Here is a 27,286-nt window from a genome sequence, read left to right as displayed (position 1 = left end):
ATGGCGGTGATAAATTGGCGCGCGGTGTTATATTCTGTACGAGCGGCGACTCAGGCTGCCGCCAAACGAAATTTGTCTTTGCTGGATAGAGCTTCGGTTGTAAATACCCAGGTGTTGGCCAAGGCCTGGTACTTGGCTCAAGTTTTGCCGGTGCCGAAGGAGATTGAACGGGCAATCAAGCATGCTGTTTCTTGGTTGGTCTGGCGAGGCGAAATCTTTAAAGTCGCCTACAATATTTGCACGCTCCCGCCGGACAGGGGCGGCGTCGGTATGGTTGATTTTCCTTCAAAGTGTGCTGCCCTTTTGCTCCACCGAACCAACCGTGTAATAGCCAATGCGGGGCTTAGCCCCACGTCGGTACTCTTCGACCTTTACCGCCCTGCTTCTCTCCGCGCGCCTGTCTCTGTCCAGGCTATCCCGTACAGATTGAATTTCGTTCGCCAGTATTTCCTCCACACTAGCTATCTGATAGGCGACGACCGGCGCAGGGGTAGCGTCAGCGCGATCGCAGAGGCCCTCCGCGGAACTCTGCCGACTAACAAATGGGAGTTGAGGCTGCCGCAATGCGATTGGCGGACGGTGTGGTCCAACATTTCCAGTAAATTGTTGACATCCGATGTTCGGGCCACCTGGTATAAAGTTGTGAATCGCACCGTTGCCACGAATGCGAAACTCCACGCAATCAATCTCCTCCCGAGTGGCCTCTGCGGGCGGTGCGCGGCTGAGGACACGATCGAACACCGTTTTGTGTGCCCCCAGTTTCAAGAGGTATGGGATGCCACCCGTGAGATGTTGGCATTGATCAATCGGACTACCCCGCGTGCCATACAGCCTTTGTATATCCTGGTTCCCGACTGGCGGCCGTATCCTGCCACCAAGAGAAACGCTACCGTGTGGATCGCTGCGCATGCTGCACATGCGATTTTTTCTCTTCGACTCATGGATCGCTTGCAGTTTTTGACGTATCTTTGGGACTACTATGGGCGGGAGAAACGTAACCCGCAGTATGTTTCCAATTATGCCCGATTTTTAGATGTACCTCTACGGACCGCCTTTACCAAATTACATATTTCTCTCCTGCCATGATTATGTACTTTCCATTCCACTGTTCCTTTTGGTGGAATGTGCGGAATGATATCATTGTTCTATTCTTGATGTATGACAGTTAATTTGTCTCACCGGCTCGACTAATCTTCCGCCATTTTGGGAGGTTGTCCTTAGGATTGCCATATTGGTTTTTTTTTTTTTTTTTCTCTCCTGGATTTGACGATTTGTTCCCTAATTGCTGACTTTTCCTAAATTTTTGTGACTATTGCAGGACTGTCAATTGACTTGTCCTTGAACTGTGAGACGGTGCTTAAAGATATTTTGTGTTGAAACGGTTGCCTCTTGGGCACGGAAATCAAGCTTATCGAGAAGACGAAATATGTTTGCTGCTGCCGGAATTGTGTAGAATTCACCTTTACCGTGCGCCGGACATATTTGGCACGTATAGTGAGCTCGTTCGTGTGTGTTTTTTATTTTTAAATTTTCTTTGAGAGTCTCTTTACTTTTGCTTTTCTCTTGCGGCCGGAGGCCTCCGCTGCTGACTTGTGGTCATTGTCCTTCTAGAATGGTTTTTTATTTGTGTTTCGCGTTTGCGTTCTTCCTTCCTCACGTTATATCCACACCTTCAGCGGATGGTATTCCTTTCTCACATCGTTTTGGACATGTTTCCGCTGGCCACAATGGACCTTTGTTCTCCTAAAGGATCTCAAAAAAAAAAAAAAAAAAAAAAAAAAAAAAAAAAAAAAAAAAAAAAAAAAAATAAATAAATAAAGAAAAAAAACAAAAGAAACCAATAAGAAAAATGCTAATCTCACACAAAAATAAAAAAAAAAATAAAGAGAGTACAATACACCACCTTTTCCGTTATTCCCTGTTTCTTGGGTTGGGAGGGCGAGGGAGACACTGTGGCCGGGCCTCGGATTGCGACCCCCGCCCGCTTTGCCTCCACCGCCACCCTGGCCTGCTCTTACAATGAAGTATATTTAGTTTAAAAAAAAAGAAAAAAAAAAAAAAAAAAAAAAAAAAAAAAAAAAAAAGAAAAAAAAGTTCTCGTCCGATCACCGAAGTTAAGCATCATCGGGCCCGGTTAGTACTTGGATGGGTGACCGCCTGGGAAACCCGGATGCTGTTGGCTCCCTTCCTTTTTTTTTTTGTTATGTCGCCAGCCCAATTTTTAAAACTACCTTTCTATTGTGACAAAGATGCTTCCTTAAGCCTTTTAAACTACTGTAATGGTACGAAAATGCAGTAAAAAAAAAAAAAAAAAAAAAAAAAAAAAAAAAAAAAGTTCTCGTCCGATCACCGAAGTTAAGCATCATCGGGCCCGGCTAGTACTTGGATGGGTGACCGCCTGGGAAACCCGGGTGCTGTTGGCTCCCTTCCTTTTTTTTTTTTTGTTATGTCGCCAGCCCAGTTTTCAAACTACCTTTCTGTTGTGACAAAGATGCTTCCTTAAGCCTTTTAAACTACTGTAATGGTACGAAAATGCAGTAATTAACTCAGTTTGAGGGAGAATGTGCTAACCAAGTTTGCCAAGAAGACTTTGAAAACGACAAAACAGTACGAATCGGCAGGTGATTTCTGAAATACGTCACCGCCTATTGTTGTGTAGGAGTGTAGAGTTCCAAATTTGATTTGTAACCACGAATTTATTCCTTAGTCGTCTCGTCTCGTCTCGTCTCGTCTCGTCCCGCAGACGTTTGTCGTGCTTGCGCTGTCATATGGACCACGACCCGAGCGGCAGCGAGCGGCAGTCGAGCAAAGTCGGGACAAGTCGGGACGGGGACAGGGACAGGGATAGGAATGGTGCGAATGCACTGCAAACTACACAGACACCTGGTGTGAGGCGAGGCGAGGCGAGGCGAGGAAGCCCACATCGCTACCAGTGGCGCCCTCCAGCACGACACTGCCACACCCCGCACAGGCCCTCCGCTGAACACCAGGGACAAGATGCGTCCTCCGCTAGTGTCGAAGGCTGCACGCGCCCAGCGAATGACAGGGGGTGCAACGAGCAGCAGTGCGTCTCACACACGCGGCGGTGCGCCCGCTAATTCGGCCGTCGCTCTGCTGGGACGCCGGGCGCGCCTCCCCGCGCCGTCCTCGAGGAACTGGCGGTTGCGGAAGGAAGCGCTTTCGTCAAATGCGGCCGAAAACTAACATTTTGTGTGTTGGGAGAAAAGCCGAACGCGAATTCTGCCGTGCTCCTACATTAGACGAGCGCCAACGGCCATACCATGATGAATACACCGGTTCTCGTCCGATCACCGAAGTTAAGCATCATCGGGCCCGGCTAGTACTTGGATGGGTGACCGCCTGGGAAACCCGGGTGCTGTTGGCTCCCTTCCTTTTTTTTTTTTGTTATGTCGCCAGCCCAATTTTCAAACTACCTTTCTGTTGTGACAAAGATGCTTCCTTAAGCCTTTTAAACTACTGTAATGGTACGAAAATGCAGTAATTAACTCAGTTTGAGGGAGAATGTGCTAACCAAGTTTGCCAAGAAGACTTTGAAAACGACAAAACAGTACGAATCGGCAGGAGATTTCTGAAATACGTCACCGCCTATTGTTGTGTAGGAGTGTAGAGTTCCAAATTTGATTTGTAACCACGAATTTATTCCTTAGTCGTCTCGTCTCGTCTCGTCTCGTCCCGCAGACGTTTGTCGTGCTTGCGCTGTCATATGGACCACGACCCGAGCGGCAGCGAGCGGCAGTCGAGCAGGGACGGGGACAGGGACAGGGATAGGAATGGTGCGAATGCACTGCAAACTACGCAGACACCTGGTGTGAGGCGAGGCGAGGCGAGGAGCCCACATCGCTACCAGTGGCGCCCTCCAGCACGACACTGCCACACCCCGCACAGGCCCTCCGCTGAACACCAGGGACAAGATGCGTCCTCCGCTAGTGTCGAAGGCTGCACGCGCCCAGCGAATGACAGGGGGTGCAACGAGCAGCAGTGCGTCTCACACACGCGGCGGTGCGCCCGCTAATTCGGCCGTCGCTCTGCTGGGACGCCGGGCGCGCCTCCCCGCGCCGTCCTCGAGGAACTGGCGGTTGCGGAAGGAAGCGCTTTCGTCAAATGCGGCCGAAAACTAACATTTTGTGTGTTGGGAGAAAAGCCGAACGCGAATTCTGCCGCGCTCCTACATTAGACGAGCGCCAACGGCCATACCATGATGAATACACCGGTTCTCGTCCGATCACCGAAGTTAAGCATCATCGGGCCCGGCTAGTACTTGGATGGGTGACCGCCTGCGAAACCCGGGTGCTGTTGGCTCCCTTCCTTTTTTTTTTTTTGTTATGTCGCCAGCCCAATTTTCAAACTACCTTTCTGTTGTGACAAAGATGCTTCCTTAAGCCCCTTAAACTACTGTAATGGTACGAAAATGCAGTAATTAACTCAGTTTGAGGGAGAATGTGCTAACCAAGTTTGCCAAGAAGACTTTGAAAACGACAAAACAGTACGAATCGGCAGGTGATTTTTGAAATACGTCACCGCCTATTGTTGTGTAGGAGTGTAGAGTTCCAAATTTGATTTGTAACCACGAATTTATTCCTTAGTCGTCTCGTCTCGTCTCGTCTCGTCTCGTCCCGCAGACGTTTGTCGTGCTTGCGCTGTCATATGGACCACGACCCGAGCGGCAGCGAGCGGCAGTCGAGCAGGGACGGGGACAGGGACAGGGATAGGAATGGTGCGAATGCACTGCAAACTACGCAGACACCTGGTGTGAGGCGAGGCGAGGCGAGGAAGCCCACATCGCTACCAGTGGCGCCCTCCAGCACGACACTGCCACACCCCGCACAGGCCCTCCGCTGAACACCAGGGACAAGATGCGTCCTCCGCTAGTGTCGAAGGCTGCACGCGCCCAGCGAATGACAGGGGGTGCAACGAGCAGCAGTGCGTCTCACACACGCGGCGGTGCGCCCGCTAATTCGGCCGTCGCTCTGCTGGGACGCCGGGCGCGCCTCCCCGCGCCGTCCTCGAGGAACTGGCGGTTGCGGAAGGAAGCGCTTTCGTCAAATGCGGCCGAAAACTAACATTTTGTGTGTTGGGAGAAAAGCCGAACGCGAATTCTGCCGCGCTCCTACATTAGACGAGCGCCAACGGCCATACCATGATGAATACACCGGTTCTCGTCCGATCACCGAAGTTAAGCATCATTGGGCCCGGCTAGTACTTGGATGGGTGACCGCCTGCGAAACCCGGGTGCTGTTGGCTCCCTTCCTTTTTTTTTTTGTTATGTCGCCAGCCCAATTTTCAAACTACCTTTCTGTTGTGACAAAGATGCTTCCTTAAGCCCCTTAAACTACTGTAATGGTACGAAAATGCAGTAATTAACTCAGTTTGAGGGAGAATGTGCTAACCAAGTTTGCCAAGAAGACTTTGAAAACGACAAAACAGTACGAATCGGCAGGTGATTTTTGAAATACGTCACCGCCTATTGTTGTGTAGGAGTGTAGAGTTCCAAATTTGATTTGTAACCACGAATTTATTCCTTAGTCGTCTCGTCTCGTCTCGTCTCGTCTCGTCCCGCAGACGTTTGTCGTGCTTGCGCTGTCATATGGACCACGACCCGAGCGGCAGCGAGCGGCAGTCGAGCAGGGACGGGGACAGGGACAGGGATAGGAATGGTGCGAATGCACTGCAAACTACGCAGACACCTGGTGTGAGGCGAGGCGAGGCGAGGAAGCCCACATCGCTACCAGTGGCGCCCTCCAGCACGACACTGCCACACCCCGCACAGGCCCTCCGCTGAACACCAGGGTCAAGATGCGTCCTCCGCTAGTGTCGAAGGCTGCACGCGCCCAGCGAATGACAGGGGGTGCAACGAGCAGCAGTGCGTCTCACACACGCGGCGGTGCGCCCGCTAATTCGGCCGTCGCTCTGCTGGGACGCCGGGCGCGCCTCCCCGCGCCGTCCTCGAGGAACTGGCGGTTGCGGAAGGAAGCGCTTTCGTCAAATGCGGCCGAAAACTAACATTTTGTGTGTTGGGAGAAAAGCCGAACGCGAATTCTGCCGTGCTCCTACATTAGATGAGCGCCAACGGCCATACCATGATGAACACACCGGTTCTCGTCCGATCACCGAAGTTAAGCATCATCGGGCCCGGCTAGTACTTGGATGGGTGACCGCCTGGGAAACCCGGGTGCTGTTGGCTCCCTTCCTTTTTTTTTTTTTTGTTATGTCGCCAGCCCAGTTTTCAAACTACCTTTCTGTTGTGACAAAGATGCTTCCTGAAGCCTTTTAAACTACTGTAATGGTACGAAAATGCAGTAATTAACTCAGTTTGAGGGAGAATGTGCTAACCAAGTTTGCCAAGAAGACTTTGAAAACGACAAAACAGTACGAATCGGCAGGTGATTTCTGAAATACGTCACCGCCTATTGTTGTGTAGGAGTGTAGAGTTCCAAATTTGATTTGTAACCACGAATTTATTCCTTAGTCGTCTCGTCTCGTCTCGTCTCGTCTCGTCCCGCAGACGTTTGTCGTGCTTGCGCTGTCATATGGACCACGACCCGAGCGGCAGCGAGCGGCAGTCGAGCAAAGTCGGGACAAGTCGGGACGGGGACAAGGACAGGGATAGGAATGGTGCGAATGCACTGCAAACTACGCAGACACCTGGTGTGAGGCGAGGCGAGGCGAGGAAGCCCACATCGCTACCAGTGGCGCCCTCCAGCACGACACTGCCACACCCCGCACAGGCCCTCCGCTGAACACCAGGGTCAAGATGCGTCCTCCGCTAGTCTCGAAGGCTGCACGCGCCCAGCGAATGACAGGGGGTGCAACGAGCAGCAGTGCGTCTCACACACGCGGCGGAGCGCCCGCTAATTCGGCCGTCGCTCTGCTGGGACGCCGGGCGCGCCTCCCCGCGCCGTCCTCGAGGAACTGGCGGTTGCGGAAGGAAGCGCTTTCGTCAAATGCGGCCGAAAACTAACATTTTGTGTGTTGGGAGAAAAGCCGAACGCGAATTCTGCCGTGCTCCTACATTAGACGAGCGCCAACGGCCATACCATGATGAATACACCGGTTCTCGTCCGATCACCGAAGTTAAGCATCATCGGGCCCGGGTAGTACTTGGATGGGTGACCGCCTGGGAAACCCGGGTGCTGTTGGCTCCCTTCCTTTTTTTTTTGTTATGTCGCCAGCCCAATTTTCAAACTACCTTTCTGTTGTGACAAAGATGCTTCCTTAAGCCTTTTAAACTACTGTAATGGTACGAAAATGCAGTAATTAACTCAGTTTGAGTTAGAATGTGCTAACCAAGTTTGCCAAGAAGACTTTGAAAACGACAAAACAGTACGAATCGGCAGGTGATTTCTGAAATACGTCACCGCCTATTGTTGTGTAGGAGTGTAGAGTTCCAAATTTGATTTGTAACCACGAATTTATTCCTTAGTCGTCTCGTCTCGTCTCGTCTCGTCTCGTCCCGCAGACGTTTGTCGTGCTTGCGCTGTCATATGGACCACGACCCGAGCGGCAGCGAGCGGCAGTCGAGCAGGGACGGGGACAGGGACAGGGATAGGAATGGTGCGAATGCACTGCAAACTACGCAGACACCTGGTGTGAGGCGAGGCGAGGCGAGGAAGCCCACATCGCTACCAGTGGCGCCCTCCAGCACGACACTGCCACACCCCGCACAGGCCCTCCGCTGAACACCAGGGACAAGATGCGTCCTCCAATCACCGAAGTTAAGCATCGTCGGGCCCGGCTAGTACTTGGATGGGTGACCGCCTGGGAAACCCGGGTGCTGTTGGCTCCCTTCCTTTTTTTTTTGTTATGTCGCCAGCCCAATTTTCAAACTACCTTTCTGTTGTGACAAAGATGCTTCCTTAAGCCTTTTAAACTACTGTAATGGTACGAAAATGCAGTAATTAACTCAGTTTGAGGGAGAATGTGCTAACCAAGTTTGCCAAGAAGACTTTGAAAACGACAAAACAGTACGAATCGGCAGGTGATTTTTGAAATACGTCACCCCCTATTGTTGTGTAGAAGTGTAGAGTTCCAAATTTGATTTGTAACCACGAATTTATTCCTTAGTCGTCTCGTCTCGTCTCGTCTCGTCTCGTCCCGCAGACGTTTGTCGTGCTTGCGCTGTCATATGGACCACGACCCGAGCGGCAGCGAGCGGCAGTCGAGCAGGGACGGGGACAGGGACAGGGATAGGAATGGTGCGAATGCACTGCAAACTACGCAGACACCTGGTGTGAGGCGAGGCGAGGCGAGGCGAGGAAGCCCACATCGCTACCAGTGGCGCCCTCCAGCACGACACTGCCACACCCCGCACAGTCCCTCCGCTGAACACCAGGGACAAGATGCGTCCTCCGCTAGTGTCGAAGGCTGCACGCGCCCAGCGAATGACAGGGGGTGCAACGAGCAGCAGTGCGTCTCACACACGCGGCGGTGCGCCCGCTAATTCGGCCGTCGCTCTGCTGGGACTCCGGGCGCGCCTCCCCGCGCCGTCCTCGAGGAACTGGCGGTTGCGGAAGGAAGCGCTTTCGTCAAATGCGGCCGAAAACTAACATTTTGTGTGTTGGGAGAAAAGCCGAACGCGAATTCTGCCGTGCTCCTACATTAGACGAGCGCCAACGGCCATACCATGATGAATACACCGGTTCTCGTCCGATCACCGAAGTTAAGCATCATCGGGCCCGGCTAGTACTTGAATGGGTGACCGCCTGGGAAACCCGGGTGCTGTTGGCTCCCTTCCTTTTTTTTTTTGTTATGTCGCCAGCCCAATTTTCAAACTACCTTTCTGTTGTGACAAAGATGCTTCCTTAAGCCTTTTAAACTACTGTAATGGTACGAAAATGCAGTAATTAACTCAGTTTGAGGGAGAATGTGCTAACCAAGTTTGCCAAGAAGACTTTGAAAACGACAAAACAGTACGAATCGGCAGGTGATTTTTGAAATACGTCACCGCCTATTGTTGTGTAGGAGTGTAAAGTTCCAAATTTGATTTGTAACCACGAATTTATTCCTTAGTCGTCTCGTCTCGTCTCGTCTCGTCTCGTCCCGCAGACGTTTGTCGTGCTTGCGCTGTCATATGGACCACGACCCGAGCGGCAGCGAGCGGCAGGCGAGCAGGGACGGGGACAGGGACAGGGATAGGAATGGTGCGAATGCACTGCAAACTACGCAGACACCTGGTGTGAGGCGAGGCGAGGCGAGGCGAGGAAGCCCACATCGCTACCAGTGGCGCCCTCCAGCACGACACTGCCACACCCCGCACAGGCCCTCCGCTGAACACCAGGGAGAAGATGCGTCCTCCGCTAGTGTCGAAGGCTGCACGCGCCCAGCGAATGACAGGGGGTGCAACGAGCAGCAGTGCGTCTCACACACGCGGCGGTGCGCCCGCTAATTCGGCCGTCGCTCTGCTGGGACGCCGGGCGCGCCTCCCCGCGCCGTCCTGGAGGAACTGGCGGTTGCGGAAGGAAGCGCTTTCGTCAAATGCGGCCGAAAACTAACATTTTGTGTGTTGGGAGAAAAGCCGAACGCGAATTCTGCCGTGCTCCTACATTAGACGAGCGCCAACGGCCATACCATGATGAATACACCGGTTCTCGTCCGATCACCGAAGTTAAGCATCATCGGGCCCGGCTAGTACTTGGATGGGTGACCGCCTGGGAAACCCGGGTGCTGTTGGCTCCCTTCCTTTTTTTTTTTTGTTATGTCGCCAGCCCAATTTTCAAACTACCTTTCTGTTGTGACAAAGATGCTTCCTTAAGCCTTTTAAACTACTGTAATGGTACGAAAATGCAGTAATTAACTCAGTTTGAGGGAGAATGTGCTAACCAAGTTTGCCAAGAAGACTTTGAAAACGACAAAACAGTACGGATCGGCAGGTGATTTTTGAAATACGTCACCGCCTATTGTTGTGTAGGAGTGTAGAGTTCCAAATTTGATTTGTAACCACGAATTTATTCCTTAGTCGTCTCGTCTCGTCTCGTCTCGTCTCGTCCCGCAGACGTTTGTCGTGCTTGCGCTGTCATATGGACCACGACCCGAGCGGCAGCGAGCGGCAGGCGAGCAGGGACGGGGACAGGGACAGGGATAGGAATGGTGCGAATGCACTGCAAACTACGCAGACACCTGGTGTGAGGCGAGGCGAGGCGAGGAAGCCCACATCGCTACCAGTGGCGCCCTCCAGCACGACACTGCCACACCCCGCACAGGCCCTCCGCTGAACACCAGGGACAAGATGCGTCCTCCGCTAGTGTCGAAGGCTGCACGCGCCCAGCGAATGACAGGGGGTGCAAAGAGCAGCAGTGCGTCTCACACACGCGGCGGTGCGCCCGCTAATTCGGCCGTCGCTCTGCTGGGACGCCGGGCGCGCCTCCCCGGGCCGTCCTCGAGGAACTGGCGGTTGCGGAAGGAAGCGCTTTCGTCAAATGCGGCCGAAAACTAACATTTTGTGTGTTGGGAGAAAAGCCGAACGCGAATTCTGCCGTGCTCCTACATTAGACGAGCGCCAACGGCCATACCATGATGAATACACCGGTTCTCGTCCGATCACCGAAGTTAAGCATCATCGGGCCCGGCTAGTACTTGGATGGGTGACCGCCTGGGAAACCCGGGTGCTGTTGGCTCCCTTCCTTTTTTTTTTTTTTGTTATGTCGCCAGCCCAATTTTCAAACTACCTTTCTGTTGTGACAAAGATGCTTCCTTAAGCCTTTTAAACTACTGTAATGGTACGAAAATGCAGTAATTAACTCAGTTTGAGGGAGAATGTGCTAACCAAGTTTGCCAAGAAGACTTTGAAAACGACAAAACAGTACGAATCGGCAGGTGATTTTTGAAATACGTCACCGCCTATTGTTGTGTAGGAGTGTAGAGTTCCAAATTTGATTTGTAACCACGAATTTATTCCTTAGTCGTCTCGTCCTGTCTCGTCTCGTCTCGTCTCGTCCCGCAGACGTTTGTCGTGCTTGCGCTGTCATATAGACCACGACCCGAGCGGCAGCGAGCGGCAGTCGAGCAAAGTCGGGACAAGTCGGGACGGGGACAGGGACAGGGATAGGAATGGTGCGAATGCACTGCAAACTACGCAGACACCTGGTGTGAGGCGAGGCGAGGCGAGGAAGCCCACATCGCTACCAGTGGCGCCCTCCAGCACGACACTGCCACACCCCGCACAGGCCCTCCGCTGAACACCAGGGAGAAGATGCGTCCTCCGCTAGTGTCGAAGGCTGCACGCGCCCAGCGAATGACAGGGGGTGCAACGAGCAGCAGTGCGTCTCACACACGCGGCGGTGCGCCCGCTAATTCGGCCGTCGCTCTGCTGGGACGCCGGGCGCGCCTCCCCGCGCCGTCCTGGAGGAACTGGCGGTTGCGGAAGGAAGCGCTTTCGTCAAATGCGGCCGAAAACTAACATTTTGTGTGTTGGGAGAAAAGCCGAACGCGAATTCTGCCGTGCTCCTACATTAGACGAGCGCCAACGGCCATACCATGATGAATACACCGGTTCTCGTCCGATCACCGAAGTTAAGCATCATCGGGCCCGGCTAGTACTTGGATGGGTGACCGCCTGGGAAACCCGGGTGCTGTTGGCTCCCTTCCTTTTTTTTTTTTGTTATGTCGCCAGCCCAATTTTCAAACTACCTTTCTGTTGTGACAAAGATGCTTCCTTAAGCCTTTTAAACTACTGTAATGGTACGAAAATGCAGTAATTAACTCAGTTTGAGGGAGAATGTGCTAACCAAGTTTGCCAAGAAGACTTTGAAAACGACAAAACAGTACGGATCGGCAGGTGATTTTTGAAATACGTCACCGCCTATTGTTGTGTAGGAGTGTAGAGTTCCAAATTTGATTTGTAACCACGAATTTATTCCTTAGTCGTCTCGTCTCGTCTCGTCTCGTCTCGTCCCGCAGACGTTTGTCGTGCTTGCGCTGTCATATGGACCACGACCCGAGCGGCAGCGAGCGGCAGGCGAGCAGGGACGGGGACAGGGACAGGGATAGGAATGGTGCGAATGCACTGCAAACTACGCAGACACCTGGTGTGAGGCGAGGCGAGGCGAGGAAGCCCACATCGCTACCAGTGGCGCCCTCCAGCACGACACTGCCACACCCCGCACAGGCCCTCCGCTGAACACCAGGGACAAGATGCGTCCTCCGCTAGTGTCGAAGGCTGCACGCGCCCAGCGAATGACAGGGGGTGCAAAGAGCAGCAGTGCGTCTCACACACGCGGCGGTGCGCCCGCTAATTCGGCCGTCGCTCTGCTGGGACGCCGGGCGCGCCTCCCCGGGCCGTCCTCGAGGAACTGGCGGTTGCGGAAGGAAGCGCTTTCGTCAAATGCGGCCGAAAACTAACATTTTGTGTGTTGGGAGAAAAGCCGAACGCGAATTCTGCCGTGCTCCTACATTAGACGAGCGCCAACGGCCATACCATGATGAATACACCGGTTCTCGTCCGATCACCGAAGTTAAGCATCATCGGGCCCGGCTAGTACTTGGATGGGTGACCGCCTGGGAAACCCGGGTGCTGTTGGCTCCCTTCCTTTTTTTTTTTTGTTATGTCGCCAGCCCAATTTTCAAACTACCTTTCTGTTGTGACAAAGATGCTTCCTTAAGCCTTTTAAACTACTGTAATGGTACGAAAATGCAGTAATTAACTCAGTTTGAGGGAGAATGTGCTAACCAAGTTTGCCAAGAAGACTTTGAAAACGACAAAACAGTACGAATCGGCAGGTGATTTTTGAAATACGTCACCGCCTATTGTTGTGTAGGAGTGTAGAGTTCCAAATTTGATTTGTAACCACGAATTTATTCCTTAGTCGTCTCGTCTCGTCTCGTCTCGTCTCGTCCCGCAGACGTTTGTCGTGCTTGCGCTGTCATATGGACCACGACCCGAGCGGCAGCGAGCGGCAGTCGAGCAGGGACGGGGACAGGGACAGGGATAGGAATGGTGCGAATGCACTGCAAACTACGCAGACACCTGGTGTGAGGCGAGGCGAGGCGAGGCGAGGAAGCCCACATCGCTACCAGTGGCGCCCTCCAGCACGACACTGCCACACCCCGCACAGTCCCTCCGCTGAACACCAGGGACAAGATGCGTCCTCCGCTAGTGTCGAAGGCTGCACGCGCCCAGCGAATGACAGGGGGTGCAACGAGCAGCAGTGCGTCTCACACACGCGGCGGTGCGCCCGCTAATTCGGCCGTCGCTCTGCTGGGACGCCGGGCGCGCCTCCCCGCGCCGTCCTCGAGGAACTGGCGGTTGCGGAAGGAAGCGCTTTCGTCAAATGCGGCCGAAAACTAACATTTTGTGTGTTGGGAGAAAAGCCGAACGCGAATTCTGCCGTGCTCCTACATTAGACGAGCGCCAACGGCCATACCATGATGAATACACCGGTTCTCGTCCGATCACCGAAGTTAAGCATCATCGGGCCCGGCTAGTACTTGAATGGGTGACCGCCTGGGAAACCCGGGTGCTGTTGGCTCCCTTCCTTTTTTTTTTTGTTATGTCGCCAGCCCAATTTTCAAACTACCTTTCTGTTGTGACAAAGATGCTTCCTTAAGCCTTTTAAACTACTGTAATGGTACGAAAATGCAGTAATTAACTCAGTTTGAGGGAGAATGTGCTAACCAAGTTTGCCAAGAAGACTTTGAAAACGACAAAACAGTACGAATCGGCAGGTGATTTTTGAAATACGTCACCGCCTATTGTTGTGTAGGAGTGTAGAGTTCCAAATTTGATTTGTAACCACGAATTTATTCCTTAGTCGTCTCGTCCTGTCTCGTCTCGTCTCGTCTCGTCCCGCAGACGTTTGTCGTGCTTGCGCTGTCATATAGACCACGACCCGAGCGGCAGCGAGCGGCAGTCGAGCAAAGTCGGGACAAGTCGGGACGGGGACAGGGACAGGGATAGGAATGGTGCGAATGCACTGCAAACTACGCAGACACCTGGTGTGAGGCGAGGCGAGGCGAGGAAGCCCACATCGCTACCAGTGGCACCCTCCAGCACGACACTGCCACACCCCGCACAGGCCCTCCGCTGAACACCAGGGACAAGATGCGTCCTCCGCTAGTGTCGAAGGCTGCACGCGCCCAGCGAATGACAGGGGGTGCAAAGAGCAGCAGTGCGTCTCACACACGCGGCGGTGCGCCCGCTAATTCGGCCGTCGCTCTGCTGGGACGCCGGGCGCGCCTCCCCGGGCCGTCCTCGAGGAACTGGCGGTTGCGGAAGGAAGCGCTTTCGTCAAATGCGGCCGAAAACTAACATTTTGTGTGTTGGGAGAAAAGCCGAACGCGAATTCTGCCGTGCTCCTACATTAGACGAGCGCCAACGGCCATACCATGATGAATACACCGGTTCTCGTCCGATCACCGAAGTTAAGCATCATCGGGCCCGGCTAGTACTTGGATGGGTGACCGCCTGGGAAACCCGGGTGCTGTTGGCTCCCTTCCTTTTTTTTTTTTGTTATGTCGCCAGCCCAATTTTCAAACTACCTTTCTGTTGTGACAAAGATGCTTCCTTAAGCCTTTTAAACTACTGTAATGGTACGAAAATGCAGTAATTAACTCAGTTTGAGGGAGAATGTGCTAACCAAGTTTGCCAAGAAGACTTTGAAAACGACAAAACAGTACGAATCGGCAGGTGATTTTTGAAATACGTCACCGCCTATTGTTGTGTAGGAGTGTAGAGTTCCAAATTTGATTTGTAACCACGAATTTATTCCTTAGTCGTCTCGTCTCGTCTCGTCTCGTCTCGTCCCGCAGACGTTTGTCGTGCTTGCGCTGTCATATGGACCACGACCCGAGCGGCAGCGAGCGGCAGTCGAGCAGGGACGGGGACAGGGACAGGGATAGGAATGGTGCGAATGCACTGCAAACTACGCAGACACCTGGTGTGAGGCGAGGCGAGGCGAGGCGAGGAAGCCCACATCGCTACCAGTGGCGCCCTCCAGCACGACACTGCCACACCCCGCACAGTCCCTCCGCTGAACACCAGGGACAAGATGCGTCCTCCGCTAGTGTCGAAGGCTGCACGCGCCCAGCGAATGACAGGGGGTGCAACGAGCAGCAGTGCGTCTCACACACGCGGCGGTGCGCCCGCTAATTCGGCCGTCGCTCTGCTGGGACGCCGGGCGCGCCTCCCCGCGCCGTCCTCGAGGAACTGGCGGTTGCGGAAGGAAGCGCTTTCGTCAAATGCGGCCGAAAACTAACATTTTGTGTGTTGGGAGAAAAGCCGAACGCGAATTCTGCCGTGCTCCTACATTAGACGAGCGCCAACGGCCATACCATGATGAATACACCGGTTCTCGTCCGATCACCGAAGTTAAGCATCATCGGGCCCGGCTAGTACTTGAATGGGTGACCGCCTGGGAAACCCGGGTGCTGTTGGCTCCCTTCCTTTTTTTTTTTGTTATGTCGCCAGCCCAATTTTCAAACTACCTTTCTGTTGTGACAAAGATGCTTCCTTAAGCCTTTTAAACTACTGTAATGGTACGAAAATGCAGTAATTAACTCAGTTTGAGGGAGAATGTGCTAACCAAGTTTGCCAAGAAGACTTTGAAAACGACAAAACAGTACGAATCGGCAGGTGATTTTTGAAATACGTCACCGCCTATTGTTGTGTAGGAGTGTAGAGTTCCAAATTTGATTTGTAACCACGAATTTATTCCTTAGTCGTCTCGTCCTGTCTCGTCTCGTCTCGTCTCGTCCCGCAGACGTTTGTCGTGCTTGCGCTGTCATATAGACCACGACCCGAGCGGCAGCGAGCGGCAGTCGAGCAAAGTCGGGACAAGTCGGGACGGGGACAGGGACAGGGATAGGAATGGTGCGAATGCACTGCAAACTACGCAGACACCTGGTGTGAGGCGAGGCGAGGCGAGGAAGCCCACATCGCTACCAGTGGCGCCCTCCAGCACGACACTGCCACACCCCGCACAGGCCCTCCGCTGAACACCAGGGAGAAGATGCGTCCTCCGCTAGTGTCGAAGGCTGCACGCGCCCAGCGAATGACAGGGGGTGCAACGAGCAGCAGTGCGTCTCACACACGCGGCGGTGCGCCCGCTAATTCGGCCGTCGCTCTGCTGGGACGCCGGGCGCGCCTCCCCGCGCCGTCCTGGAGGAACTGGCGGTTGCGGAAGGAAGCGCTTTCGTCAAATGCGGCCGAAAACTAACATTTTGTGTGTTGGGAGAAAAGCCGAACGCGAATTCTGCCGTGCTCCTACATTAGACGAGCGCCAACGGCCATACCATGATGAATACACCGGTTCTCGTCCGATCACCGAAGTTAAGCATCATCGGGCCCGGCTAGTACTTGGATGGGTGACCGCCTGGGAAACCCGGGTGCTGTTGGCTCCCTTCCTTTTTTTTTTTGTTATGTCGCCAGCCCAATTTTCAAACTACCTTTCTGTTGTGACAAAGATGCTTCCTTAAGCCTTTTAAACTACTGTAATGGTACGAAAATGCAGTAATTAACTCAGTTTGAGGGAGAATGTGCTAACCAAGTTTGCCAAGAAGACTTTGAAAACGACAAAACAGTACGAATCGGCAGGTGATTTTTGAAATACGTCACCGCCTATTGTTGTGTAGGAGTGTAGAGTTCCAAATTTGATTTGTAACCACGAATTTATTCCTTAGTCGTCTCGTCTCGTCTCGTCTCGTCTCGTCCCGCAGACGTTTGTCGTGCTTGCGCTGTCATATGGACCACGACCCGAGCGGCAGCGAGCGGCAGTCGAGCAGGGACGGGGACAGGGACAGGGATAGGAATGGTGCGAATGCACTGCAAACTACGCAGACACCTGGTGTGAGGCGAGGCGAGGCGAGGCGAGGAAGCCCACATCGCTACCAGTGGCGCCCTCCAGCACGACACTGCCACACCCCGCACAGTCCCTCCGCTGAACACCAGGGACAAGATGCGTCCTCCGCTAGTGTCGAAGGCTGCACGCGCCCAGCGAATGACAGGGGGTGCAACGAGCAGCAGTGCGTCTCACACACGCGGCGGTGCGCCCGCTAATTCGGCCGTCGCTCTGCTGGGACGCCGGGCGCGCCTCCCCGCGCCGTCCTCGAGGAACTGGCGGTTGCGGAAGGAAGCGCTTTCGTCAAATGCGGCCGAAAACTAACATTTTGTGTGTTGGGAGAAAAGCCGAACGCGAATTCTGCCGTGCTCCTACATTAGACGAGCGCCAACGGCCATACCATGATGAATACACCGGTTCTCGTCCGATCACCGAAGTTGAGCATCATCGGGCCCGGCTAGTACTTGAATGGGTGACCGCCTGGGAAACCCGGGTGCTGTTGGCTCCCTTCCTTTTTTTTTTTGTTATGTCGCCAGCCCAATTTTCAAACTACCTTTCTGTTGTGACAAAGATGCTTCCTTAAGCCTTTTAAACTACTGTAATGGTACGAAAATGCAGTAATTAACTCAGTTTGAGGGAGAATGTGCTAACCAAGTTTGCCAAGAAGACTTTGAAAACGACAAAACAGTACGAATCGGCAGGTGATTTTTGAAATACGTCACCGCCTATTGTTGTGTAGGAGTGTAGAGTTCCAAATTTGATTTGTAACCACGAATTTATTCCTTAGTCGTCTCGTCCTGTCTCGTCTCGTCTCGTCTCGTCCCGCAGACGTTTGTCGTGCTTGCGCTGTCATATAGACCACGACCCGAGCGGCAGCGAGCGGCAGTCGAGCAAAGTCGGGACAAGTCGGGACGGGGACAGGGACAGGGATAGGAATGGTGCGAATGCACTGCAAACTACGCAGACACCTGGTGTGAGGCGAGGCGAGGCGAGGAAGCCCACATCGCTACCAGTGGCGCCCTCCAGCACGACACTGCCACACCCCGCACAGGCCCTCCGCTGAACACCAGGGAGAAGATGCGTCCTCCGCTAGTGTCGAAGGCTGCACGCGCCCAGCGAATGACAGGGGGTGCAACGAGCAGCAGTGCGTCTCACACACGCGGCGGTGCGCCCGCTAATTCGGCCGTCGCTCTGCTGGGACGCCGGGCGCGCCTCCCCGCGCCGTCCTGGAGGAACTGGCGGTTGCGGAAGGAAGCGCTTTCGTCAAATGCGGCCGAAAACTAACATTTTGTGTGTTGGGAGAAAAGCCGAACGCGAATTCTGCCGTGCTCCTACATTAGACGAGCGCCAACGGCCATACCATGATGAATACACCGGTTCTCGTCCGATCACCGAAGTTAAGCATCATCGGGCCCGGCTAGTACTTGGATGGGTGACCGCCTGGGAAACCCGGGTGCTGTTGGCTCCCTTCCTTTTTTTTTTTTTTGTTATGTCGCCAGCCCAATTTTCAAACTACCTTTCTGTTGTGACAAAGATGCTTCCTTAAGCCTTTTAAACTACTGTAATGGTACGAAAATGCAGTAATTAACTCAGTTTGAGGGAGAATGTGCTAACCAAGTTTGCCAAGAAGACTTTGAAAACGACAAAACAGTACGGATCGGCAGGTGATTTTTGAAATACGTCACCGCCTATTGTTGTGTAGGAGTGTAGAGTTCCAAATTTGATTTGTAACCACGAATTTATTCCTTAGTCGTCTCGTCTCGTCTCGTCTCGTCTCGTCCCGCAGACGTTTGTCGTGCTTGCGCTGTCATATGGACCACGACCCGAGCGGCAGCGAGCGGCAGGCGAGCAGGGACGGGGACAGGGACAGGGATAGGAATGGTGCGAATGCACTGCAAACTACGCAGACACCTGGTGTGAGGCGAGGCGAGGCGAGGAAGCCCACATCGCTACCAGTGGCGCCCTCCAGCACGACACTGCCACACCCCGCACAGGCCCTCCGCTGAACACCAGGGACAAGATGCGTCCTCCGCTAGTGTCGAAGGCTGCACGCGCCCAGCGAATGACAGGGGGTGCAAAGAGCAGCAGTGCGTCTCACACACGCGGCGGTGCGCCCGCTAATTCGGCCGTCGCTCTGCTGGGACGCCGGGCGCGCCTCCCCGGGCCGTCCTCGAGGAACTGGCGGTTGCGGAAGGAAGCGCTTTCGTCAAATGCGGCCGAAAACTAACATTTTGTGTGTTGGGAGAAAAGCCGAACGCGAATTCTGCCGTGCTCCTACATTAGACGAGCGCCAACGGCCATACCATGATGAATACACCGGTTCTCGTCCGATCACCGAAGTTAAGCATCATCGGGCCCGGCTAGTACTTGGATGGGTGACCGCCTGGGAAACCCGGGTGCTGTTGGCTCCCTTCCTTTTTTTTTTTTGTTATGTCGCCAGCCCAATTTTCAAACTACCTTTCTGTTGTGACAAAGATGCTTCCTTAAGCCTTTTAAACTACTGTAATGGTACGAAAATGCAGTAATTAACTCAGTTTGAGGGAGAATGTGCTAACCAAGTTTGCCAAGAAGACTTTGAAAACGACAAAACAGTACGAATCGGCAGGTGATTTTTGAAATACGTCACCGCCTATTGTTGTGTAGGAGTGTAGAGTTCCAAATTTGATTTGTAACCACGAATTTATTCCTTAGTCGTCTCGTCTCGTCTCGTCTCGTCTCGTCCCGCAGACGTTTGTCGTGCTTGCGCTGTCATATGGACCACGACCCGAGCGGCAGCGAGCGGCAGTCGAGCAGGGACGGGGACAGGGACAGGGATAGGAATGGTGCGAATGCACTGCAAACTACGCAGACACCTGGTGTGAGGCGAGGCGAGGCGAGGCGAGGAAGCCCACATCGCTACCAGTGGCGCCCTCCAGCACGACACTGCCACACCCCGCACAGTCCCTCCGCTGAACACCAGGGACAAGATGCGTCCTCCGCTAGTGTCGAAGGCTGCACGCGCCCAGCGAATGACAGGGGGTGCAACGAGCAGCAGTGCGTCTCACACACGCGGCGGTGCGCCCGCTAATTCGGCCGTCGCTCTGCTGGGACGCCGGGCGCGCCTCCCCGCGCCGTCCTGGAGGAACTGGCGGTTGCGGAAGGAAGCGCTTTCGTCAAATGCGGCCGAAAACTAACATTTTGTGTGTTGGGAGAAAAGCCGAACGCGAATTCTGCCGTGCTCCTACATTAGACGAGCGCCAACGGCCATACCATGATGAATACACCGGTTCTCGTCCGATCACCGAAGTTAAGCATCATCGGGCCCGGCTAGTACTTGGATGGGTGACCGCCTGGGAAACCCGGGTGCTGTTGGCTCCCTTCCTTTTTTTTTTTTGTTATGTCGCCAGCCCAATTTTCAAACTACCTTTCTGTTGTGACAAAGATGCTTCCTTAAGCCTTTTAAACTACTGTAATGGTACGAAAATGCAGTAATTAACTCAGTTTGAGGGAGAATGTGCTAACCAAGTTTGCCAAGAAGACTTTGAAAACGACAAAACAGTACGGATCGGCAGGTGATTTTTGAAATACGTCACCGCCTATTGTTGTGTAGGAGTGTAGAGTTCCAAATTTGATTTGTAACCACGAATTTATTCCTTAGTCGTCTCGTCTCGTCTCGTCTCGTCTCGTCCCGCAGACGTTTGTCGTGCTTGCGCTGTCATATGGACCACGACCCGAGCGGCAGCGAGCGGCAGGCGAGCAGGGACGGGGACAGGGACAGGGATAGGAATGGTGCGAATGCACTGCAAACTACGCAGACACCTGGTGTGAGGCGAGGCGAGGCGAGGAAGCCCACATCGCTACCAGTGGCGCCCTCCAGCACGACACTGCCACACCCCGCACAGGCCCTCCGCTGAACACCAGGGACAAGATGCGTCCTCCGCTAGTGTCGAAGGCTGCACGCGCCCAGCGAATGACAGGGGGTGCAAAGAGCAGCAGTGCGTCTCACACACGCGGCGGTGCGCCCGCTAATTCGGCCGTCGCTCTGCTGGGACGCCGGGCGCGCCTCCCCGGGCCGTCCTCGAGGAACTGGCGGTTGCGGAAGGAAGCGCTTTCGTCAAATGCGGCCGAAAACTAACATTTTGTGTGTTGGGAGAAAAGCCGAACGCGAATTCTGCCGTGCTCCTACATTAGACGAGCGCCAACGGCCATACCATGATGAATACACCGGTTCTCGTCCGATCACCGAAGTTAAGCATCATCGGGCCCGGCTAGTACTTGGATGGGTGACCGCCTGGGAAACCCGGGTGCTGTTGGCTCCCTTCCTTTTTTTTTTTTGTTATGTCGCCAGCCCAATTTTCAAACTACCTTTCTGTTGTGACAAAGATGCTTCCTTAAGCCTTTTAAACTACTGTAATGGTACGAAAATGCAGTAATTAACTCAGTTTGAGGGAGAATGTGCTAACCAAGTTTGCCAAGAAGACTTTGAAAACGACAAAACAGTACGGATCGGCAGGTGATTTTTGAAATACGTCACCGCCTATTGTTGTGTAGGAGTGTAGAGTTCCAAATTTGATTTGTAACCACGAATTTATTCCTTAGTCGTCTCGTCTCGTCTCGTCTCGTCTCGTCCCGCAGACGTTTGTCGTGCTTGCGCTGTCATATGGACCACGACCCGAGCGGCAGCGAGCGGCAGGCGAGCAGGGACGGGGACAGGGACAGGGATAGGAATGGTGCGAATGCACTGCAAACTACGCAGACACCTGGTGTGAGGCGAGGCGAGGCGAGGAAGCCCACATCGCTACCAGTGGCGCCCTCCAGCACGACACTGCCACACCCCGCACAGGCCCTCCGCTGAACACCAGGGACAAGATGCGTCCTCCGCTAGTGTCGAAGGCTGCACGCGCCCAGCGAATGACAGGGGGTGCAACGAGCAGCAGTGCGTCTCACACACGCGGCGGTGCGCCCGCTAATTCGGCCGTCGCTCTGCTGGGACGCCGGGCGCGCCTCCCCGCGCCGTCCTCGAGGAACTGGCGGTTGCGGAAGGAAGCGCTTTCGTCAAATGCGGCCGAAAACTAACATTTTGTGTGTTGGGAGAAAAGCCGAACGCGAATTCTGCCGTGCTCCTACATTAGACGAGCGCCAACGGCCATACCATGATGAATACACCGGTTCTCGTCCGATCACCGAAGTTGAGCATCATCGGGCCCGGCTAGTACTTGAATGGGTGACCGCCTGGGAAACCCGGGTGCTGTTGGCTCCCTTCCTTTTTTTTTTTGTTATGTCGCCAGCCCAATTTTCAAACTACCTTTCTGTTGTGACAAAGATGCTTCCTTAAGCCTTTTAAACTACTGTAATGGTACGAAAATGCAGTAATTAACTCAGTTTGAGGGAGAATGTGCTAACCAAGTTTGCCAAGAAGACTTTGAAAACGACAAAACAGTACGAATCGGCAGGTGATTTTTGAAATACGTCACCGCCTATTGTTGTGTAGGAGTGTAGAGTTCCAAATTTGATTTGTAACCACGAATTTATTCCTTAGTCGTCTCGTCCTGTCTCGTCTCGTCTCGTCTCGTCCCGCAGACGTTTGTCGTGCTTGCGCTGTCATATAGACCACGACCCGAGCGGCAGCGAGCGGCAGTCGAGCAAAGTCGGGACAAGTCGGGACGGGGACAGGGACAGGGATAGGAATGGTGCGAATGCACTGCAAACTACGCAGACACCTGGTGTGAGGCGAGGCGAGGCGAGGAAGCCCACATCGCTACCAGTGGCGCCCTCCAGCACGACACTGCCACACCCCGCACAGGCCCTCCGCTGAACACCAGGGAGAAGATGCGTCCTCCGCTAGTGTCGAAGGCTGCACGCGCCCAGCGAATGACAGGGGGTGCAACGAGCAGCAGTGCGTCTCACACACGCGGCGGTGCGCCCGCTAATTCGGCCGTCGCTCTGCTGGGACGCCGGGCGCGCCTCCCCGCGCCGTCCTGGAGGAACTGGCGGTTGCGGAAGGAAGCGCTTTCGTCAAATGCGGCCGAAAACTAACATTTTGTGTGTTGGGAGAAAAGCCGAACGCGAATTCTGCCGTGCTCCTACATTAGACGAGCGCCAACGGCCATACCATGATGAATACACCGGTTCTCGTCCGATCACCGAAGTTAAGCATCATCGGGCCCGGCTAGTACTTGGATGGGTGACCGCCTGGGAAACCCGGGTGCTGTTGGCTCCCTTCCTTTTTTTTTTTTTGTTATGTCGCCAGCCCAATTTTCAAACTACCTTTCTGTTGTGACAAAGATGCTTCCTTAAGCCTTTTAAACTACTGTAATGGTACGAAAATGCAGTAATTAACTCAGTTTGAGGGAGAATGTGCTAACCAAGTTTGCCAAGAAGACTTTGAAAACGACAAAACAGTACGGATCGGCAGGTGATTTTTGAAATACGTCACCGCCTATTGTTGTGTAGGAGTGTAGAGTTCCAAATTTGATTTGTAACCACGAATTTATTCCTTAGTCGTCTCGTCTCGTCTCGTCTCGTCTCGTCCCGCAGACGTTTGTCGTGCTTGCGCTGTCATATGGACCACGACCCGAGCGGCAGCGAGCGGCAGGCGAGCAGGGACGGGGACAGGGACAGGGATAGGAATGGTGCGAATGCACTGCAAACTACGCAGACACCTGGTGTGAGGCGAGGCGAGGCGAGGAAGCCCACATCGCTACCAGTGGCGCCCTCCAGCACGACACTGCCACACCCCGCACAGGCCCTCCGCTGAACACCAGGGACAAGATGCGTCCTCCGCTAGTGTCGAAGGCTGCACGCGCCCAGCGAATGACAGGGGGTGCAAAGAGCAGCAGTGCGTCTCACACACGCGGCGGTGCGCCCGCTAATTCGGCCGTCGCTCTGCTGGGACGCCGGGCGCGCCTCCCCGGGCCGTCCTCGAGGAACTGGCGGTTGCGGAAGGAAGCGCTTTCGTCAAATGCGGCCGAAAACTAACATTTTGTGTGTTGGGAGAAAAGCCGAACGCGAATTCTGCCGTGCTCCTACATTAGACGAGCGCCAACGGCCATACCATGATGAATACACCGGTTCTCGTCCGATCACCGAAGTTAAGCATCATCGGGCCCGGCTAGTACTTGGATGGGTGACCGCCTGGGAAACCCGGGTGCTGTTGGCTCCCTTCCTTTTTTTTTTTGTTATGTCGCCAGCCCAATTTTCAAACTACCTTTCTGTTGTGACAAAGATGCTTCCTTAAGCCTTTTAAACTACTGTAATGGTACGAAAATGCAGTAATTAACTCAGTTTGAGGGAGAATGTGCTAACCAAGTTTGCCAAGAAGACTTTGAAAACGACAAAACAGTACGAATCGGCAGGTGATTTTTGAAATACGTCACCGCCTATTGTTGTGTAGGAGTGTAGAGTTCCAAATTTGATTTGTAACCACGAATTTATTCCTTAGTCGTCTCGTCTCGTCTCGTCTCGTCTCGTCCCGCAGACGTTTGTCGTGCTTGCGCTGTCATATGGACCACGACCCGAGCGGCAGCGAGCGGCAGTCGAGCAGGGACGGGGACAGGGACAGGGATAGGAATGGTGCGAATGCACTGCAAACTACGCAGACACCTGGTGTGAGGCGAGGCGAGGCGAGGCGAGGAAGCCCACATCGCTACCAGTGGCGCCCTCCAGCACGACACTGCCACACCCCGCACAGTCCCTCCGCTGAACACCAGGGACAAGATGCGTCCTCCGCTAGTGTCGAAGGCTGCACGCGCCCAGCGAATGACAGGGGGTGCAACGAGCAGCAGTGCGTCTCACACACGCGGCGGTGCGCCCGCTAATTCGGCCGTCGCTCTGCTGGGACGCCGGGCGCGCCTCCCCGCGCCGTCCTGGAGGAACTGGCGGTTGCGGAAGGAAGCGCTTTCGTCAAATGCGGCCGAAAACTAACATTTTGTGTGTTGGGAGAAAAGCCGAACGCGAATTCTGCCGTGCTCCTACATTAGACGAGCGCCAACGGCCATACCATGATGAATACACCGGTTCTCGTCCGATCACCGAAGTTAAGCATCATCGGGCCCGGCTAGTACTTGGATGGGTGACCGCCTGGGAAACCCGGGTGCTGTTGGCTCCCTTCCTTTTTTTTTTTTGTTATGTCGCCAGCCCAATTTTCAAACTACCTTTCTGTTGTGACAAAGATGCTTCCTTAAGCCTTTTAAACTACTGTAATGGTACGAAAATGCAGTAATTAACTCAGTTTGAGGGAGAATGTGCTAACCAAGTTTGCCAAGAAGACTTTGAAAACGACAAAACAGTACGGATCGGCAGGTGATTTTTGAAATACGTCACCGCCTATTGTTGTGTAGGAGTGTAGAGTTCCAAATTTGATTTGTAACCACGAATTTATTCCTTAGTCGTCTCGTCTCGTCTCGTCTCGTCTCGTCCCGCAGACGTTTGTCGTGCTTGCGCTGTCATATGGACCACGACCCGAGCGGCAGCGAGCGGCAGGCGAGCAGGGACGGGGACAGGGACAGGGATAGGAATGGTGCGAATGCACTGCAAACTACGCAGACACCTGGTGTGAGGCGAGGCGAGGCGAGGAAGCCCACATCGCTACCAGTGGCGCCCTCCAGCACGACACTGCCACACCCCGCACAGGCCCTCCGCTGAACACCAGGGACAAGATGCGTCCTCCGCTAGTGTCGAAGGCTGCACGCGCCCAGCGAATGACAGGGGGTGCAAAGAGCAGCAGTGCGTCTCACACACGCGGCGGTGCGCCCGCTAATTCGGCCGTCGCTCTGCTGGGACGCCGGGCGCGCCTCCCCGGGCCGTCCTCGAGGAACTGGCGGTTGCGGAAGGAAGCGCTTTCGTCAAATGCGGCCGAAAACTAACATTTTGTGTGTTGGGAGAAAAGCCGAACGCGAATTCTGCCGTGCTCCTACATTAGACGAGCGCCAACGGCCATACCATGATGAATACACCGGTTCTCGTCCGATCACCGAAGTTAAGCATCATCGGGCCCGGCTAGTACTTGGATGGGTGACCGCCTGGGAAACCCGGGTGCTGTTGGCTCCCTTCCTTTTTTTTTTTTGTTATGTCGCCAGCCCAATTTTCAAACTACCTTTCTGTTGTGACAAAGATGCTTCCTTAAGCCTTTTAAACTACTGTAATGGTACGAAAATGCAGTAATTAACTCAGTTTGAGGGAGAATGTGCTAACCAAGTTTGCCAAGAAGACTTTGAAAACGACAAAACAGTACGGATCGGCAGGTGATTTTTGAAATACGTCACCGCCTATTGTTGTGTAGGAGTGTAGAGTTCCAAATTTGATTTGTAACCACGAATTTATTCCTTAGTCGTCTCGTCTCGTCTCGTCTCGTCTCGTCCCGCAGACGTTTGTCGTGCTTGCGCTGTCATATGGACCACGACCCGAGCGGCAGCGAGCGGCAGGCGAGCAGGGACGGGGACAGGGACAGGGATAGGAATGGTGCGAATGCACTGCAAACTACGCAGACACCTGGTGTGAGGCGAGGCGAGGCGAGGAAGCCCACATCGCTACCAGTGGCGCCCTCCAGCACGACACTGCCACACCCCGCACAGGCCCTCCGCTGAACACCAGGGACAAGATGCGTCCTCCGCTAGTGTCGAAGGCTGCACGCGCCCAGCGAATGACAGGGGGTGCAACGAGCAGCAGTGCGTCTCACACACGCGGCGGTGCGCCCGCTAATTCGGCCGTCGCTCTGCTGGGACGCCGGGCGCGCCTCCCCGCGCCGTCCTCGAGGAACTGGCGGTTGCGGAAGGAAGCGCTTTCGTCAAATGCGGCCGAAAACTAACATTTTGTGTGTTGGGAGAAAAGCCGAACGCGAATTCTGCCGCGCTCCTACATTAGACGAGCGCCAACGGCCATACCATGATGAATACACCGGTTCTCGTCCGATCACCGAAGTTAAGCATCATCGGGCCCGGCTAGTACTTGGATGGGTGACCGCCTGGGAAACCCGGGTGCTGTTGGCTCCCTTCCTTTTTTTTTTGTTATGTCGCCAGCCCAATTTTCAAACTACCTTTCTGTTGTGACAAAGATGCTTCCTCAAGCCCCTTAAACTACTGTAATGGTACGAAAATGCAGTAATTAACTCAGTTTGAGGGAGAATGTGCTAACCAAGTTTGCCAAGAAGACTTTGAAAACGACAAAACAGTACGAATCGGCAGGTGATTTTTGAAATACGTCACCGCCTATTGTTGTGTAGGAGTGTAGAGTTCCAAATTTGATTTGTAACCACGAATTTATTCCTTAGTCGTCTCGTCTCGTCTCGTCTCGTCTCGTCCCGCAGACGTTTGTCGTGCTTGCGCTGTCATATGGACCACGACCCGAGCGGCAGCGAGCGGCAGTCGAGCAGGGACGGGGACAGGGACAGGGATAGGAATGGTGCGAATGCACTGCAAACTACGCAGACACCTGGTGTGAGGCGAGGCGAGGCGAGGAAGCCCACATCGCTACCAGTGGCGCCCTCCAGCACGACACTGCCACACCCCGCACAGGCCCTCCGC

At 54.0% G+C, this 27,286-nt stretch overlaps 25 non-coding genes across 25 annotated transcripts; all 25 read left to right on the top strand.

Annotated features, from left to right (window-relative positions):
• Nucleotides 1–3,266: 3,266 nt before the first annotated feature.
• Nucleotides 3,267–3,385, top strand: LOC126101740 (5S ribosomal RNA). The gene has a single exon (XR_007522462.1). It is a non-coding gene; the product is annotated as a 5S ribosomal RNA (ribosomal RNA).
• Nucleotides 3,386–4,201: 816 nt separating this feature from the next.
• On the top strand, nucleotides 4,202–4,320 carry LOC126102975 (5S ribosomal RNA). The gene has a single exon (XR_007523225.1). It is a non-coding gene; the product is annotated as a 5S ribosomal RNA (ribosomal RNA).
• An 823-nt stretch (nucleotides 4,321–5,143) lies between these two features.
• Nucleotides 5,144–5,262, top strand: LOC126102849 (5S ribosomal RNA). Its single transcript, XR_007523111.1, has one exon. It is a non-coding gene; the product is annotated as a 5S ribosomal RNA (ribosomal RNA).
• An 821-nt stretch (nucleotides 5,263–6,083) lies between these two features.
• On the top strand, nucleotides 6,084–6,202 carry LOC126102786 (5S ribosomal RNA). Its single transcript, XR_007523058.1, has one exon. It is a non-coding gene; the product is annotated as a 5S ribosomal RNA (ribosomal RNA).
• Nucleotides 6,203–7,041: 839 nt separating this feature from the next.
• On the top strand, nucleotides 7,042–7,160 carry LOC126101636 (5S ribosomal RNA). Its single transcript, XR_007522362.1, has one exon. It is a non-coding gene; the product is annotated as a 5S ribosomal RNA (ribosomal RNA).
• Nucleotides 7,161–8,626: 1,466 nt separating this feature from the next.
• Nucleotides 8,627–8,745, top strand: LOC126102857 (5S ribosomal RNA). The gene has a single exon (XR_007523118.1). It is a non-coding gene; the product is annotated as a 5S ribosomal RNA (ribosomal RNA).
• Nucleotides 8,746–9,571: 826 nt separating this feature from the next.
• On the top strand, nucleotides 9,572–9,690 carry LOC126101728 (5S ribosomal RNA). Its single transcript, XR_007522451.1, has one exon. It is a non-coding gene; the product is annotated as a 5S ribosomal RNA (ribosomal RNA).
• An 822-nt stretch (nucleotides 9,691–10,512) lies between these two features.
• LOC126101716 (5S ribosomal RNA) lies at nucleotides 10,513–10,631 on the top strand. The gene has a single exon (XR_007522439.1). It is a non-coding gene; the product is annotated as a 5S ribosomal RNA (ribosomal RNA).
• An 844-nt stretch (nucleotides 10,632–11,475) lies between these two features.
• Nucleotides 11,476–11,594, top strand: LOC126101704 (5S ribosomal RNA). The gene has a single exon (XR_007522428.1). It is a non-coding gene; the product is annotated as a 5S ribosomal RNA (ribosomal RNA).
• An 822-nt stretch (nucleotides 11,595–12,416) lies between these two features.
• Nucleotides 12,417–12,535, top strand: LOC126101691 (5S ribosomal RNA). Its single transcript, XR_007522416.1, has one exon. It is a non-coding gene; the product is annotated as a 5S ribosomal RNA (ribosomal RNA).
• Nucleotides 12,536–13,362: 827 nt separating this feature from the next.
• On the top strand, nucleotides 13,363–13,481 carry LOC126102856 (5S ribosomal RNA). Its single transcript, XR_007523117.1, has one exon. It is a non-coding gene; the product is annotated as a 5S ribosomal RNA (ribosomal RNA).
• An 841-nt stretch (nucleotides 13,482–14,322) lies between these two features.
• Nucleotides 14,323–14,441, top strand: LOC126101678 (5S ribosomal RNA). Its single transcript, XR_007522405.1, has one exon. It is a non-coding gene; the product is annotated as a 5S ribosomal RNA (ribosomal RNA).
• An 827-nt stretch (nucleotides 14,442–15,268) lies between these two features.
• On the top strand, nucleotides 15,269–15,387 carry LOC126102855 (5S ribosomal RNA). The gene has a single exon (XR_007523116.1). It is a non-coding gene; the product is annotated as a 5S ribosomal RNA (ribosomal RNA).
• Nucleotides 15,388–16,228: 841 nt separating this feature from the next.
• On the top strand, nucleotides 16,229–16,347 carry LOC126101666 (5S ribosomal RNA). The gene has a single exon (XR_007522393.1). It is a non-coding gene; the product is annotated as a 5S ribosomal RNA (ribosomal RNA).
• Nucleotides 16,348–17,173: 826 nt separating this feature from the next.
• On the top strand, nucleotides 17,174–17,292 carry LOC126101928 (5S ribosomal RNA). The gene has a single exon (XR_007522634.1). It is a non-coding gene; the product is annotated as a 5S ribosomal RNA (ribosomal RNA).
• An 841-nt stretch (nucleotides 17,293–18,133) lies between these two features.
• LOC126101654 (5S ribosomal RNA) lies at nucleotides 18,134–18,252 on the top strand. Its single transcript, XR_007522381.1, has one exon. It is a non-coding gene; the product is annotated as a 5S ribosomal RNA (ribosomal RNA).
• Nucleotides 18,253–19,076: 824 nt separating this feature from the next.
• Nucleotides 19,077–19,195, top strand: LOC126101642 (5S ribosomal RNA). Its single transcript, XR_007522369.1, has one exon. It is a non-coding gene; the product is annotated as a 5S ribosomal RNA (ribosomal RNA).
• An 827-nt stretch (nucleotides 19,196–20,022) lies between these two features.
• LOC126103047 (5S ribosomal RNA) lies at nucleotides 20,023–20,141 on the top strand. The gene has a single exon (XR_007523291.1). It is a non-coding gene; the product is annotated as a 5S ribosomal RNA (ribosomal RNA).
• An 822-nt stretch (nucleotides 20,142–20,963) lies between these two features.
• LOC126103035 (5S ribosomal RNA) lies at nucleotides 20,964–21,082 on the top strand. The gene has a single exon (XR_007523280.1). It is a non-coding gene; the product is annotated as a 5S ribosomal RNA (ribosomal RNA).
• An 822-nt stretch (nucleotides 21,083–21,904) lies between these two features.
• Nucleotides 21,905–22,023, top strand: LOC126101927 (5S ribosomal RNA). The gene has a single exon (XR_007522633.1). It is a non-coding gene; the product is annotated as a 5S ribosomal RNA (ribosomal RNA).
• Nucleotides 22,024–22,864: 841 nt separating this feature from the next.
• On the top strand, nucleotides 22,865–22,983 carry LOC126103023 (5S ribosomal RNA). The gene has a single exon (XR_007523269.1). It is a non-coding gene; the product is annotated as a 5S ribosomal RNA (ribosomal RNA).
• An 823-nt stretch (nucleotides 22,984–23,806) lies between these two features.
• On the top strand, nucleotides 23,807–23,925 carry LOC126103011 (5S ribosomal RNA). Its single transcript, XR_007523258.1, has one exon. It is a non-coding gene; the product is annotated as a 5S ribosomal RNA (ribosomal RNA).
• Nucleotides 23,926–24,751: 826 nt separating this feature from the next.
• LOC126102999 (5S ribosomal RNA) lies at nucleotides 24,752–24,870 on the top strand. The gene has a single exon (XR_007523247.1). It is a non-coding gene; the product is annotated as a 5S ribosomal RNA (ribosomal RNA).
• Nucleotides 24,871–25,692: 822 nt separating this feature from the next.
• On the top strand, nucleotides 25,693–25,811 carry LOC126102986 (5S ribosomal RNA). Its single transcript, XR_007523235.1, has one exon. It is a non-coding gene; the product is annotated as a 5S ribosomal RNA (ribosomal RNA).
• Nucleotides 25,812–26,633: 822 nt separating this feature from the next.
• Nucleotides 26,634–26,752, top strand: LOC126102974 (5S ribosomal RNA). Its single transcript, XR_007523224.1, has one exon. It is a non-coding gene; the product is annotated as a 5S ribosomal RNA (ribosomal RNA).
• Nucleotides 26,753–27,286: the final 534 nt, after the last annotated feature.

Source organism: Schistocerca cancellata, chromosome 9 (assembly GCF_023864275.1).
Source record: "Schistocerca cancellata isolate TAMUIC-IGC-003103 chromosome 9, iqSchCanc2.1, whole genome shotgun sequence".
Lineage (NCBI taxonomy): Eukaryota > Metazoa > Arthropoda > Insecta > Orthoptera > Acrididae > Schistocerca > Schistocerca cancellata.
Note: the sequence above shows the minus strand (reverse complement) of the source record. Positions and strands in the feature narration are given on the sequence as shown.